The sequence below is a fragment of the Equus asinus genome, chromosome X (genome assembly GCF_041296235.1).
Source record: "Equus asinus isolate D_3611 breed Donkey chromosome X, EquAss-T2T_v2, whole genome shotgun sequence".
Taxonomy (NCBI): domain Eukaryota; kingdom Metazoa; phylum Chordata; class Mammalia; order Perissodactyla; family Equidae; genus Equus; species Equus asinus.
In genome coordinates, this window is record NC_091820.1 from 123,854,243 (window position 1) to 123,867,377 (window position 13,135).

The window sequence follows — 13,135 nt, forward strand, 5'->3', positions numbered from 1 at the left end:
ATTTTACATTTACTGAAGTCCAATTTATTTTTTATTTAGTTACTTATACTTTTGGTGTCATATCTAAAAAACCATTACAAAATCCAAGGTTATGAAGATTTGAACTTATGTTTTCCTCAGAATTTTAAAGTTGTAGCTCTAAGATTTAGTTCTTTGATCCACTTTGAATTAATTTTTGTATATATTGTAAGGTAGGAGTCCGACTTTATACTTTTTCATGTGTATATCCAGCTGTCCCAGTGCCATTTTTTGAAGTGCGTATTTTTCCCCATTGAATGATCTTGGCAGCCTTGTCAAAATCAGTTGACTGTTAGATGTATGAGCTTATTTCTGGACCCTGTCTATGTGTCTCTCCTTATGCCAGCACCACAGTGCTTTCATTACTATAGCTTTATAATAAATTTTTGGATCACAAAGTGGGAGTCCTCTAACATTGTTCCTCTTTTCCAAGGTTGTTTTGGCTATTGTGCGTATCTTGCAATTCCACGTGAATTTTAGGGTTGACATTTCTGTTTCTGAAAAAAGAGGCTATTGGAATTTTGATAGGGAGTGTATTGAATTTGTAGATGCTTTGTTTAGTATTGCCATTTTAACATAAGTCTTTCAATCCATGAACACAAGATGTCTTTCCACTTTCTAGGTGTTTTGAAATTTCTTTCAGCAATGTTTTGTATTGTTTATGATGCAAGTCTTGAGCCTCCTTGGTTAAATTTATACCAATGTATTTCATTTCTTTCAATATTACTGTAAATGGAATTATTTTATTAATTTCCTTTCCAGGTTGTTCATTGTTGGTATATAGGAATACAACTAAGTTTTGAGTGTTGATCTTTTATCCTGAAACTTTACAGAATTTGTTTATTAGCATACCCCTAGAAGAAAGCATAGGGGGAAAGCTTCATGACATTGGTCTTGGTAATGAGTTCATGGATGTGATACCAAAAGCACAGGCCACAAAAGCAAAACTAGACAAGCAGGACTATATCAAACAAAAACCTTCTGCATAGCAAAGGAAACAATCAACAGAGTTAAAAGGCAACCTATGGAATGGGAGAAAATATTTGCAAGCCACATATCTGATAAGTGGTTAACATCCAAAATATATAAGGAACTCCTACAACTCAACAGCAAAAAAACTAATAACTGGGGCCAGCCTGGTGGCACAGCAGTTAAGTGCACATGTTCTGCTTTAGTGGCCCGGGGTTCACTGGTTTGGATCCCAGGTGCGGACATGCCACCACTTGGCAAGCCATGCTGTGGTGGGCATCCCACATATAAAGTAGAGGAAGATGGACACAGATGTTAGCTCAGGGCCAGTCTTCCTCAGCAAAAAGAGGAAGATTGGCAGCAGATGTTAGCTCAGGGCTAATCTTCCTCAAAAAAAGAAAAAACCCTAATAACTGAATTAAAAAATGAGCTAAAGACTTGTTTTGCAACTCAGAGTCCCTTCTTTTGCCCCAGAGTTGGGCCGTGTCAGGAAGTGGATATCGGTTGGGAGAAAAGCCATCTTGGGCAACTGGTTGTAAAAGACCCAAGGCCCACACACTTGCACTCACCCTAGGCTTTTCTGAGAATATCCCATGTGTACACTTTTGTAGTTACTGTTACAAATTACATTCCTGTATATTGTTTTCATTAACATGGATTTGTAACTATTGCTTTGTGCATTTACATTGTAAATAATGTAGGGAAAACAGATACTATAAACCAGAAAAATGATAAAAGTGGCTGTAATATTTACCTGTATTGTTACCTTTACCGCTGTTCTTTATTTCTTCATGTGACTTCCATTTACTGCTTAGTATCCTTTTGTTTCAGTTGGAAGGACTAACTTCAGTATTTCTCGTAGAGCAGGTCTACTAGCAAATTCTCTCAGCTTCTGTTTGTCTGTGGATGTCTTAATTTCTCTTTCCATTTTGAAGCATAGCTTTGACAGATATAGAACTTTTGATTGGCAGATCGACAGGTTTTTTTCCTTCTGTCAGCACTTTGAATATGTTATCCACTGCCTTCTGGCTTCCATGGTTTCTTATGAGAAAGAGTTCATTTTATTGAGGATTCCTTTTATGTGATGAGTCACTTCTTTCTTGCTGGCTTCAAGATTCTCTCTTTATCTTTGTCTTTATACAGTCACTCTCTCACCATGAGAGAATTCTGAGTTAGGTGAAAAAAGGCAAGCACCTTGCATCTGTCCTCAGGGAAACCACAGGAAGGTCCACATACAGCCATTCATTGCTTAGCAACAGGGATACATTTTGAGAAATGTGTCATTAGGCAATTTCATCATTGTGCGAACATCACAGAGTGTACTCACACAAACCTAGATGGTATAGCCTACTACACATCTAGGCTATATGGTACTAATCTTACGGGACCCCTGTTGTATATGTGCGCCATCGTTGACCAAAATATTGTTATGTGGTACAAGACAATAGACAAATACAATTCATTGGGAACAAAGTCTACTCTACTTCCTGCAGAACAAGATACCTACACCAGGAATGCAGGCTGTCTCTTCAAAACTATCACCATTGAGGGGAGGGAAGTGGAGCAAGGCTCAGTTAAAATGCCTCAAAACTCTCCTAAGTCTTCTTTTTGTTGACTCAGCATTCACTTGGTTGCTGTATACTTTTATTCCCTAGAGTCTGACACAGTTAATTCTGACAGTTTTTGCTCATTTTTTGGTGTTTCTATGGAGGAACAGACGCTTCAAATTCCCTACTCTGCTATATTTGCTGTTATCATTCCTCTGTACTTTACGTATCTGTTCTTGTCCATTGTCTGGTTTTTTTTTTTCCTTTATAACCCTTACCAAATTAATCACAGTTATTTTAAATTCCCTCTTTGAGCATTCTAAAATCTGTGCCATACTTCGAATGCTGTTCTGATGTTTGCTTCGCTTCTTCAGACTCTGTATATGGCTTCCTTGTAGTATGGATTGCAATTTTTAGTTGAAAGCTAGGATGATATATTGGATAATAGGAACTAGGGGAAATAGGCCTTTAGTGTGAGGTTTTATGTTAACCTGCCTAGGAGTTGGGCTATGTTTAGTGCTTGCTCTAGCTATAAGTGGCAGAGGCTTCAATTTCCTCCAGCATCTTTAATTTTATCTCCCTAGTTATCCCTAAAACCTCCTTCCTAAATAGAATCTGAGCCTTTCAGCCCTTTCCACTGCATTGTAAGGTATAGTAATCCACTGTCATTATACTAGATCCTGTTACTGTGGTGGTATGGTGTGGGGGGAAGTTAAGTGTTTTATAATCTTATTTTAACTCTCACTCTTTTAGTAGGCCTGTGTCCCTAGGCTGTGACCTTTACAAGTATTTCTTAGCTTTTTTTTAATCCTCTTAGTTGAGATAGAATGTCTAAAGGGGGCTAGAATTGAGTGATTTCCCTCCTCTCGGGTATAATAAAATCTGGTAAAGTCTTTTTCCCAGTTGAGTAGGAGGCCTTTGTTATGGAGAAAGCACTTAGTTTATTTCAAAATGTTTACACTCCCTCTACCCTATTAGAAACATGAGGAGTTTTCCTTAGCTCTTGGCTGTGAGAACTTGGTGAGGTTTCCGAGGGTAAGACTCATGAAAGTGTTAGGATCCCTCTAAGACTGCGGCCCCCTGGAGTCTCTTACTCTCGTGATAGTCCATACTTGGCCTCCAGTAATTTGTCAGCTACTGTTTAAGTGTTCCTACCAATTTGTGGCTCCAGTGGCTTCTGCTCCAGGCAAACTGACTTTGGCTATGATTCTCTATCTTGGCCTGTCTCTCCAGATTTTAGGATGGTAGTTTGCCCTGCAACCTCAATTTTCTGAGGAGTACAAAAAAGGGTGATGATTTCTAGTTCATTCCGATTTTTTTCTTACTTTAAGGACAGGAATGATACCTTCTAAGCAGTTTAGAAGTCAGAGCTGAAACCAGGAGTCACTTGTTTTTTGTTACACTGAGTCTATTGAATAGAACTTCAATCCTGAGATTCTCTTACTCCTCAATCCCTGTGATACATAATCTGCTTTTCATACAACCTCTCCAGTGTCTTATTCCCAATCTCCGTTGTGGTTCCTCTTCCTCTGCTTGCCATCATATATCAGTTGTTCACTTGGACTTTGTCCCTAGTGCTCTGGTCTTTTCACTCTATTCTCTCTGGCTGAACAGATCCACAATAATATCTCTATCTACCACTCTTAAACCTAGAGCCCAAGCCCAGACTCTTTCCCTAAGTCTCTGATCCTTATCTTCATGAACATGTCCAAAAGTGAACTTCCCATTTTTCCTCCAAAACCTGTTCTGCCACCTATATTCACTTTCTCATTGGATTTCACCACTATGTACACAGAGTTCCAAGGCAAAAAGCATGGCACCATCAAAGACTCCTGCCTTTCCTCACCAACTATGTAATCAACCACCAGATCCTATAGATTCTGCTTCCTTATTTTTTTCTTGTATCTTTTCCCCTGTTCATCTACTTTGGCACTATTTTAATTCTATTTTTGTCCTATATTACTGTACTAGACCTTGTATTAATCAGAACTCTGGGTTTTCAGTCGAAGAAATCAGACTCCAACTAACAAGTAAAAAAAGCAAGAAAAAAAAGAAGAGGAAGAGGAAGAGGAAGAATTTATTAGCTTATGTAACTGAGAAGTCAGAAGAATGGAGTTTTTTTCAGGCTTTTCTGAATGCAGAGATTTCTGAATGCAGGACTCTGTTTCCCCACCCTTTGACTCCAATGGGCTGCTCCCCATAGTAGGAAGATGGCTACTGGCAGCCCCAAGCCTACACAAACCCTACGAAAGCAAAACGTCTTTCTTGATAGCTTCAGCAAAAGCTATTTTATCATTTGGGTTGGGCTACATGCCCAACCCCAAACCAGTCATTGCGGCCAGAGTGAGCAGGGGTTAAGATGATAAAGAGGTATTTTGATCGTTCAGGCCTCAGGTCACTTGTCCACTCCTGAGGTCACAAGAGGGCATATAAGCCCCACCTGAATCATGTGGCCTGAGGAAGATATTAGATTGGGAAAGAGTTGGTACGTTGTTGACTGAGATGTTGGACAAAGAGCATGTGTCCACTCCAGCCTCCTGACTTCCTTACCTCCTCTCTGCCCTTTCAATCCACCTTGTACACTGCTTTTAGAGTAGGGCAAGCTGCAGTTATGGAAACATTCTTTGCTGAAAATTCCTCGGGAGATCCCCGATGCTTTCAGCATGAAGTTTAAATGCCTTAGTTTAGGACACAAGGTCCTTCCTGATCTGGCCTCTCCTGCTTCTCTAGCATCATCTTATTCCACTTACCCACAAGTATATCTAACTTCTAAACATATCAAACTTCTTAACACACTCTTTTGAAAATCTGTGCCTTGTTCCAGTACTATTCTTTCTTTCTAAATGTCTCCTCTTATCTTTCACCCCCTTTTATAAAACCTAGCAAACTCCTTTACATCTTCTGAAATTTGGTTTGAAGGGTCATCATGTATTTTGGGAAACCCTTTTCTTCTCCAAGTTTGCTTTAAATACATCCTTTCTGCTCTAATAGCATTCTGTGGTCAACTCTTTAATAGCACATTTTATGAGATGTATTTGCTAGTTTACATGTCTGCCTCCATTTTACTTTATGCTCCTTTGTAGTGAGTAAATGTGTTCTGTTCAATGTTTTCATCCTCGATACTTAGCCTAGAACGTGCTTCATAGGAGGAACCTGGAAAATGCTTTAAAGAACTGAACAACCAACACTTGGCAGGCCCCTCTACCGTTAAATCCCAAACAACAAATTGTATCATCTTTGCTTTCAAGATTATTTGTGGAGTCCACTACTATTCAGATTTAATTTACGAAACTTTCTACTTGTTGCTACCTAATTCAAGATGGATGATTAATATGTGACACTACCATTGATGCACTTAAAAAACAGAATTCAATTGACTATTCATTTGTTGGGACCTCTCAGTCCATTGTGAGGTCACAGAGGCAAGGATCACATTTTATTCATTGCTCCACAGCCAATGCCTGGCTGACCAAAGGTGCTCATTGAATGTTTATTGGGTAAATAAACACACACATCCGTGTTTTCCCAAGTAACTTCTCAACAATTTGTAATAAAGCTGAGAACGTTTCTCTTTCTTGTCACGCACTTTGGTCTCCACTCCTTTCGATCCCAGAGCCCCTAGTTTCAAATTTATCCTTTTACTCTCCAACTCTTTTTGTACTCTCCAAGTAGTCAGTAGGTTATATTCTTGACCCTACTTCCCCTGAGTCCAAATTAGAGGGCAGGGGCAGCTCAATGGGAGTCAGACATCAGGAGTTCTGATGCAGGAAAGTTATGACATCTCCATGTCTGTCAGTTGCATGTAAGGACAGAACAAACTTGCAGGCCTAGCTTAGGACCTCTAGGAAACCAGAGCAAGTTTGATTCAGTGCACAGTTATGACATTATGGATAGCATGGTAAATTTCTGTGTCTGTGGTACTTTGTTATGGCAATCCTAGCAAATTAATACACATGGGTATTTTAGGAAGCATTTGTATTCGCTTCTTCCACTGTTAAGTGTTAAGATGTTGTGTGACCAAATGGAAGGGTGCTAGAATAAGAGTCAAAAGGTCAGAGAACTAGGTGTTCATTCTTCCCGTTGACCTGCAAGACCTTGAGCAAGTCACATTAATCCAATTAATTTCGGTTTCGGCATCTTTAAGGTGAGATAATCGTACTTGTCCTATTCACCTCACAGAATGGTTTCTAGGCTCAAATTCATGGCTATGAAGTCACACCTTAATTATTAATCAGTTTACGAATCTTAGGGGTTATTATTTTCACCATTACTATTATTGCGTAGAGGAGTTTGCATTCTCACCTGCTTTCCAAATTTGCCGAGTGTAATGAGGAAGAATGCAGACTTTGCTGTATCCTGTTTGGAGAGAATCTAACCACCACTCACATTAATGAGTTTTTCTCTCTGGCAAATCTGATTTTATATAATTCAACTATCCCAAAGAAAAGTTCAACAGCGGGGGTAACTGGTGATTCTTCTCCTTATTGAGAATCACAGAGAAGGAGAAAGGGGGAGAGGAATGTGGAAAGTGGCAGCAATAATATCTGATTTTTTTCCCTCATAATTTGACCTCATCTGGATTAATTCTGTGGAGAAAGCCGCTCCCTGTTGGAAAATCAACATTTCATTGGGCATCCATCTGTGTCAGGAAAGTCTCAACTTGTGCCTCCATAATACCTAGTGAGTACCTACCATAATACCTATCTAGTACCAGGCACTAGAAATAAATATGAGCAAAGCATACAAGGTCTTTGACCAGACAAAGTTAATTGTGCAGTGGAGAAAAAAACATCAAACGATTACAAAAATCTAATTTAACCAACTGTTAATTTCCAATTGTGCAAACATCTCCAACTCGGGAAGATGATGATTCATCTCCTCAGGATTCAGTTGGGTCATGGTACAGTGCTGGATAGGAATGGACAGAGACACCCACTATGTGTTCACAGCTACTGATGGAGTTGGGAAAAGCGAAACGAAGGAAGTGAGTTAGTACCTCTTCTAAAGAAGGAATGATTCAGCAGGGATGACTGGCATTTGTTTTTTCCTAATGTTATTTTTCAAGTTGCAGTGGCATTTACATATTTAAGGTGTACAAGGAAAGGATGACATTAGAACTGCTGAGACTAATCTGAAAGAGGGCAACTGAATCCTAGGAAATAGGAAGTGCTGAGTACGTAGTCGAGAGCAGGACTGACTGCCCTGAAAGTACAACTTGGTTCATGTGCCACGTCCTGGCCCTGCTTCTCAACATGGGGCTGAGTGTGCTCCAGGCAGGAGTGGAAGGCAGGCATCAAAAGCTGTGGTCTAGGGGCCAGCCTGGTGGCGCAGCGGTTAAGGGCACATGTTCCGCTTCGGCGGCCCAGGGTTCGCCGGTTCGGATCCCGGGTGCGGACGTGGCACCGCTTGGCATGCCATGCTGTGGTAGGCGTCCCACATATAAAGTGGAGGAAGATGGGCACGGATATTAGCTCAGGGGCAGGCTTCCTCAGCAAAAAGAGGAGGATTGGCGGCAGTTAGCTGAGGGCTAATCTTCCTCAAAAAAAAAAAAAAAAGAAGAATCTGTGGTCTACACGCATGCGTGCACACACATACACATACACACAAACACAGAGGTCACCCTTCCCTTTTCTGTGAATCTCATCACAGAAAGGAGGGTTCAAGGCTGTGAAATTTCCTGTTTGATGCCTGTTTCTTCACAACTTCTAAAACATGCCCATCCTTTGGGAAGACAGGGAAAAAACCCATTCACTTTTGCAAAGACTGCAGTTTAGGAGGTGTGATGGTAAATTTTATGCTTAGAAATATCATGAATCACTATAATGTCATTTTGGGGAAAATCAACATCCAAAACAGAGCTATATCGGGGCCAGCCCAGTGATGTACTGGTTAAGTTCATGCCCTCTGCTTTGGCAGCCCAGGATTCACGGGTTCAGATACTGAAGGCAGACCTACACACTGCTCATCAAGCCATGCTGGAGGCGTCCCATATAGATATAGGGAGACTGGCACAGATGTTAGCTCAGAGCCAATCTTCCTTATCAAAAATAAAAAAAAAGAAAGAAAGAAAAAACAACAAAAGAACCAGAGCTATATCATCTATTTGTGTACACACCCAGAGAAAAATGTCTACAAGGACACACTCCAAAATGCCAGCAGTGGTTAACATGTGGTGGCAGATTATGGATGACTTTCATTTTCATCATATAAAAATGTTCTAACTTGTATACAATTAACATAGAATTTAAAATCCTCCCTATGACTATTTCATCTTTCCCTTTAATTCCTATCTCTTTCCTAATGCCCTAATGTAGTAGTTGCCTTTTCTCACATCTTGTCTCTTATTCTCCAGTGTGTTTACCACCTTTTCATGGATTTATTTCCTTTATTTTATTATATTCTGCACTTTCAATTAAAAAAAATCTATGTTTGCTGCTTGTGGAGTCTTCATCTCGAAACTGAGATAAGCCAAAAATGGTTTGCTGGGTTACTGTTCAGTGTGTAGGGAAAACACATTCCCTCTTGTATGTTTCCCCTTTACTACCCACACAGAACATTTCATTTCTGACACTACTGGTCACCAAATGTGTCAGGGTTTTTTTTCCACACCAAGCAATACTTTTCAACACCACCTGGGAGCCCTATAATTCAATAAAATTCTGACACTATCTGTCTGGAGACAGCGTCAGATCTCACAAGTTAAGGGCTCAGTCCTACCAGACTGCCCCCACTTCAGACACCAGGCCCAAGTCCCAGGTTGTCAGCTGTATTTCTGACCTCTGGGTCACAGTTGGGGTTCCCACAACTGCCTCCTTCGGTTTGATAATTTGCTAGAATGGCTCACAGACCTCAGGGAAACACTTATGTTTACCAGTTTATTATAAAAGATATAACAAAGGATACAAATGAACAGCCAGATGAAGAGCTACATAAGGCAGGTTCTGGGGGAAGAGGCACAGAGCTTCCTGGTCCTCTCGGGTGCATCACTCTCCCAGCACCTCCATGTGTTCACCAACCAGGAAGCTCTCAGAGCCCCATACCTTTGGGATTTTTATGGAGGCTTCTTGTCCCCTCTCTCCTTCCCAGAGGATGAGGGAGTGAGGCTGAACATCCCAAGCTTCTAATGAGTCACCTCATTAGAACAAAAGATGCTCCTATCTCCCAGGAAATTCTGAGGGATTCAGGAGCCCTGTGTCAGGAACCAGAGTCGAAGATCAAACATTACAACAAAAGATGCTGCTCGTGTTCTTATCACTTAGGACATTACAAGAGTTTTAGGAGCTCGGTGCCAGGAACTGGAGGCAGAGACCAATATATATATTTTCTATTATTTTACATTCATTCTGTTTTACATATTTGAAAGTAATGACAGCACAATAAATAAATTTAAGTGACTTCAAAACCCAGTGTTTATCTCCACTTAAAACAGCGTTGCACACAGTTGAAATGATGATAGCCAAATGTTTTTGTCCTTTAAACTCCTTTACCAATCCAACCTTTATATCATCACATCAATGCTTTGCTAAAGAATTCTGATTTTCTCCACCTTTGAAACAGACAAAACCAAAAAAGATTACAGATAGAATGTTATAAATCTGGCCAATTATTTTTACATATAATAGTGTAAACCAAATATTAACAAGTTGTACAATTCTACACCACATTTCCTCTAAAATATCATCAATCATAAAACAAATCCTGATTTCGGATATGGTACACGAGAGGAGAAACGGTCAATGTATACCAGGCTGGTAATCTTTCCTGGGGAAAAAATCCTCCATCTCCCCAAAGTCCACGGCAATGAGAGAGGCGTTATATTTTGTAAAGAAGTAAAAAGACATATCCCAACCTGAAAGTGAGAGAACTATGTCCATAGACCAATAGTGGATCCAAATGACAGAGGAAAAAGAGAGTGGAAGCCACACACAGCCTGTTAGCCTTCATAACCAAAAGTAAATTGCAATGGCCAGAAATGCATATCCAAAGCTTGGGATGAGGACAGGAGCTGGGTTCAACCACAGGAGGGGGAGGAGGACTGAGAGGCAGAAGCAGGAACAGTTTTTCTGTTGTTTCTGCTGCTGAAGACACCATAGAGGCAGTTTTCCCGCAGCATGGTTACCCCAGGTTCCATACTACTTAACATAAGCCTCTCATTTATGGCCAAGTTTGTGTGAAATAGAAGATTAAGATTTTGACCCCCTCCAGAGGATTAATTTTATTTCTCTCTTTCTCTCTCCCTCCTTTTCTCTTTCTCCTTCCCTCATTCTCTCTTTTCCCCCCAGCTTTATTGAGATCTAATGGACACATAACATTGTGTACATTTAAGGTGTACAATGTGATGATTTGATACACATATGTATTATAAAATAATTGTCAAAATACTGTTCGTTAACACCTCTATCATCTTACATAATTACCTTTTTCTTTGTGGTGAGAACATTTAAGATTTACTCTCTCAGCAACTTTCAAGTATGTAATACAGGATTGTTAACTATAGTCACCCTGCCATACATTAGATTCTCAGAACTTATTCATCTTATAACTAGAAGTCTGTACACTTTAACCAACATTTGCCTATTTCCCGCAACCCCAGCCCCAGGCAAACACCGTACTATCTGTTTCTGTGAGTTTGGCTTTTTTAGATTCCAAATATGTGAGATCATACAGTATTCTGTCTAATCCACTATTTCTCTAAGTTTGAGTTTTCTCAGATCTCATAAGGCATAAACTCCAAAAGAGCGAAAAATGCATATTTCGAAGCCACAGTGGACCAGTCAGATCCCCAGGATACTTACTAAAATGCCCTTATTGGAGCCCAAAATAGAGCCAACGCCTCAGGGTGTCGAGATGTGGCGCAGAAATCTAAATGTTTAACAAGCTCTCCCAAGAAAGTCTCCCCTCACAGAAGGCAGGGAATCCTGACCCGAGTTTTAGGAGAATTACAAGACAACCCCCCACCCCCACCCCTGGCGCCTCTTGGCTGCAGGCTGAAACTGTACTTCGAGCAGGACCCTGTTCGCCCCGCCCCAGGGGCCACGGGTTAGAAAATGCGGGCTCTGCCTCGCCTTGCTGAGGTCAAGGCGAGTAGGGACCTCAGTTCCAGAACCGAGCTCCGAGGCGGTAGGTGGTGAGTCTGCGCGTCGGGGGGCACCGAGGCCCGTGGGCGTGGGCAGCGGGGCTCCCTGGGACGGGCCACCTCCAGCGCTGACCTTGCGGCGAGCGGGATAGGAGCCCGGCGGGGGCCGCTGTCGGTCCCTGGGGCCGGGGCGGGGGCGCGGGCGGAGGGGCTCCAGCCTTGGCCAGGGTCGCGGGAACTGGCCGCCTCCATCGGTGATCAAGCGGCAGGCGCGGGGAGGACAGATGCGCGCTGAGCCCGGTCCCGCCGCAGGCGCGGGAATGGAGGGAGCGCGGCCGGGGTGCGTCCAAGAGCCCCGCGCGCAGGCAGGGGCTCCCTTCGTACCCGAAGCCACCGCAACTGGCCGCCTGCTGCCCTGATGCGGGCTGCCTGCGCGAGCGGGAGCAACCGGCAGCGCGTCTGTCCCTCCAAGGGGCGCGGGCGCGGGGAGGAACGACGGGCAGCAGGCCAATGTCTGGCCCGGGCCCCCGCTGCTTCTCCCTGCGACCCAGCCAGGCCTTCCCGGGGGTCGCCCGAACCTGGGAGCACCCCCTCGGGCGGACTGACATCTTCACCCAGGGGCGCGATGGGGCCGCGCCCGCATCCCTGGCATCCGATTTCACACTGTCTTTGAGAGCTTTCAGGGGCTCATCCCCCTTGCCTCTCCCCGAGTGCCCTCTTTTCACACAGCTCCTTATCCACGGGCCCTGGGAGTGCGGCTTCATTCAGGAGGGTTTGGGGAGAAGCCACCAGCCCGGGGTGGAGTGAAGTTTTCATCTGGAAGGGCCCACGGAGGGAAACCCGGAGGATCAGGTCGACTCCCCGGGAGACGTGGTGGAAGGTTGGGGTCAGTCGGGGGAGGGCTGCCCAGCTGTGAGGCAGGAGTGGGTAACGGAGGGTGACAGGCAAAAGCCACACGGTTCCTGGCTGCCCTCCAGCGACGGTCAACTGCCTGGGAGGGGGGAAGAGAAGCTGCCTAGGAATGAGTCCCCAGGAGCAATGACCTTTCTTGAGCGCTTCCTCCGTGCCAGGCACACTGCTGTCCTCTCTGCAGACGATGGGCTGCGCCACAGGAAATTTTGTGAAATAGATGCTATGATTATTCTCATGTGACGGACAGAAGCCCTGGGTGTCAGGGTCACACAGCTAGCAGGTTATCACCCCTCCATCCGTCTGCCGCTGAAGTCCTGGCTACCATAAAGAGAAAGGGTGGTAGGGGGACAGTGTCCATTTGGGATGACTCAATGGGAAGCGTCCTGAGTATTTTTTTCTTGATCCCCCCCCTCCCCCCAGGAAAGTGGACAGGAACATGAGCCGGGTGGACAAATACAGGGAGAGAGGCCTCATAGCACGTAGACAGGTCCTGGTCTGGAGACTTGTGGAGACATGTGTGTGACCTCCTCTGTGACCTCAGAGATTGCGCTAAGAATGCTTGGATGTTTGTAGACATGGGCATGGCAGGAATCTATGGAGTCTGGCCTCGTCA

At 43.3% G+C, this 13,135-nt stretch overlaps 1 protein-coding gene across 1 annotated transcript in view; it reads left to right on the forward strand.

The window, feature by feature from the left end:
• Window positions 1–13,135, forward strand: part of ZNF75D (zinc finger protein 75D) — a 35,262-nt gene that overhangs the window by 20,994 nt on the left and 1,133 nt on the right. The gene's annotated exons all lie outside the window — the stretch shown is intronic.